The sequence below is a fragment of the Arachis ipaensis genome, chromosome B9 (assembly GCF_059453495.1).
Source record: "Arachis ipaensis isolate K30076 ecotype BB chromosome B9, ASM5945349v1, whole genome shotgun sequence".
Classification (NCBI taxonomy): domain Eukaryota; kingdom Viridiplantae; phylum Streptophyta; class Magnoliopsida; order Fabales; family Fabaceae; genus Arachis; species Arachis ipaensis.
Window position 1 is genome coordinate 36,687,409 of NC_142444.1, and position 3,358 is coordinate 36,690,766.

Sequence of the window (3,358 nt, forward strand, 5' to 3'; positions counted from 1 at the left end):
CTAAATACTTTCCACCCTAAAAGCTATCCCGATTAAGGAATGATATCAATTCATTCTCCCAAAAAGAAGGTGAGTCACTTTATGAAGTTTGGAAAAGGTACAAGAAGATGCTTAGAAAATGTCCACATCATGCTGATGAGCGGATAATTTATACGCTTTTTGGCATTGTTTTTATATAGTTTTTAGAATGATTTAGTTAGTTTTTAGTATATTTTTATTAGTTTTTAAATAAAAGTCACATTTCTGGACTTTACTATGAGTTTGTGTATTTTTCTGTGATTTCAGGTAATTTCTGGCTAAAATTGAGGGACTTGACCAAAAATCTGATTCAGAGGCTGAAGAAGGACTGCTGATGCTGTTGGATTCTGACCTCCCTGCACTCAAAGTGGATTTTCTAGAGCTACAGAAGTCCAAATGGCACGCTCTTAATTTCTTTGGAAAGTAGACATCCAGGGCTTTCCAGAAATATATAATAGTCCATACTTTATCCGAGTTTAGATGACGCAAACTGGCGTTCAACGCCAGCTCTCTGCCCTATTCTGGCGTTAAACGCCAGAAACAGGTTGCAAAGCAGAGTTAAACGCCAGAAACAAGTTACAACCTGGCGTTTAACTCCAAGGAAGACCTCTACACATGAAAGCTTCAATGCTCAGCCCAAGCACACACCAAGTGGGCCCCGGAAGTGGATTTCTGCATCATTTACTCATTTCTGTAAACCCTAGTTACTAGTTTAGTATAAAAACTACTTTTAGTGATTTATTTCACATCTCTAGAACACATTATGTAACTTTTATGTCCTGAGACCTCTATGGGAGGCTGGCTACTCGGCCAAGTCTACCCTATTATCACTTATGTATTTTCAGCGGTAGAGTTTCTACACTCCAAAGATTAAGGTGTGGAGCTCTGCTGTTCCTCATGAATTAATGCAAAGTACTATTATTTTTTTATTCAATTCAAGCCTATTTCTTCTCTAAGATATCCATTCGCACCCAAGAACATGATGAATGTGATGATTATATGACGCTCATCATCATTCTCACTTATGAACGCGTGCCTGACAAACACTTCCGTTCTACATGTAAACAAGCTTGAATGTGTATCTCTTAGCCTTCTGATTTACGATCAGAGTCTTTGTGGTATAGGCTAGAATTATTGGCGAACATTCTTGAGATCCGAAAAGTCTAAACCTTGTCTGTGGTATTCCGAGTAGGATCTGTATTCTGAGTAGGATCTGGGAAGGGATGGCTGTGACGATCTTCAAACTCGCGAGTGCTGGACGTAGTGACAGACGTAAAAGGATTACTGAATCCTATTCCAGCATGATCGAGAACCGACAGATGATTAGTCGTGCGGTGACAGCGCATTTTGGACCATTTTCACTGAGAGGACGGGTGATGACAAGTCATCTTAGCCTAGTTTCACTAGCCTTTTTCCATTGTTTTCAATTGATTTTATGCACTTTCTTGAGCCATAAGTAAGCCAATTGGGTAGAATTTCATGTTTCCTTTGATTCAATCAACCATGGATAAATTAATGCAATTTTATGAGATTTTGTGCTATAACTGTCATATATTATGAAAGAATAACAATCTCATGATTTTGAGCATAGCTTTAATGTCTTTGATTGATTGATGATAGGTGAAAAGAGCTTTGAAGAAGGTTGAAGAAAGAAGGAATGACAAAGAGCAAGAGAGAACAAAAAGCTTGAGCCAAAGCTTGCCTCAAACTTTAGCTCAAACTTTTGGAGGAGCTTGACTACACCCTGGAGGGAGCAAAAGCTTGCGCCAACGTCTGACCTTAAGCTTTTAGGCAAACGTTGGCGCCACAACAAACACACCCTGGAGGGAGCAAAAGCTTGCGCCAACGTTTGACCTCAAGCTTTTAGGCAAACGTTGGCGCCACAACAAACACACCCTGGAGGGAGCAAAAGCTTGCGCCAACGTTTGCCCTAAAGCTTTTAGGCAAACGTTGGCCAAGAGGCATACAAGAGGGATCCACGTTTGGCTCAAAGTTTGACCTCAAACTTTAGCTCAAACTTTAATGGTTCATGGCCCGGTTCACAAGTGGGTTTCTCTCCAACTCCAAGAGCAATCAACAGAGGCTTTTGTCAACCCAATTCCATCAAGAGCAAAGGCCCAATTCAAGGCTTGAAGATCATTTGAAGAGAGTGTATAAATAGCTTAGAATTTAAGTTTTAAGGGAGCTTTTTCCGTTTTAGTTTTGCTAAGTGATTTTGGGGAGAGCTTTTGGTTAGAAGTTATTTTGAGATTCTGAGTCTTGGGGAAGGAGAATTAAATTCTCTTCCTCTTAGTTTTCTTGTTTTCAATTTCATTTACACTTGTCTTGAATCTTGGGTTGAAGAATTGAGGAAATTCTGTCTCAATATCATCTTGAGATCTCTCTCTATTTTGATTTACTGCATCATTGAGAATTTGTGATTTCACTTCTTTTCTTCTACTGCTGGATCTTTACTTTTCTTGCAATTGAATTCTCAATTTGGATCTAGGAAGGCATTGAGATCTAGACTTGGTTACCTAGTCTCTTGAGTCCTGAGATCTACATCTTTCAATTTCAATTTCCTTGTTTCGTTGCTACACCAAGCTTATTTTCATTGTCACTTGAGATCCGGTTTAATTGAATCCATCTTTTACATTTCTGTTTGTTGAATTTTACTTTTCCTTGTTAAATTTCTGCAAATCCACTTCCCAATTCCCTTTATAATTCAAGTAATTTACATTTCTTTCACTTTAAGATTCAGCCATTTACATTTCTTGCAATCTAAGTTTCTGCAATTTACATTACTTGTTCTTTAAGATTTAGCTTATTTACTTTCTTTGCTCTTTAATTTTCTGCAATCTACCCCTCTCCCTTTACATTTCAAGCAATTTAGTTTCTGCAATCACAAATCACCCAACCAATACTTGATTCGCTTGACTAAATCAACCACTAAACTAAAATTGCTCAATCCTTCAATCCCTGTGGGATCGACCTCACTCATGTGAGTTATTATTACTTGATGCGACCCGGTACACTTGCCGGTTAGATTTAGGTGTTTTGGAAATTCATTTTTTCCACAAATTTTCCCATCAAGTTTTTGGCGCCGTTGCTGGGGATTGAAATAGATTGACAATGATTAAGTAAGGTGGTGATCTAGATTAATCACTTTTTCTTTTTCTTTTTACTAAGCATACTAACTGTTTGAATTTTTGCTTAAGCTAACACTAACTTCACTCTAGCAATAGAGTGTTTAATTCTGGTTCTTGGTTCTGTGTTTATGTCAGGAGGAAGAAGCGATGAATCCACACCTTTTGATCCTGAAACACTTTGGGGGTTGAGAAGAGAACCAAGAAATGGAGGA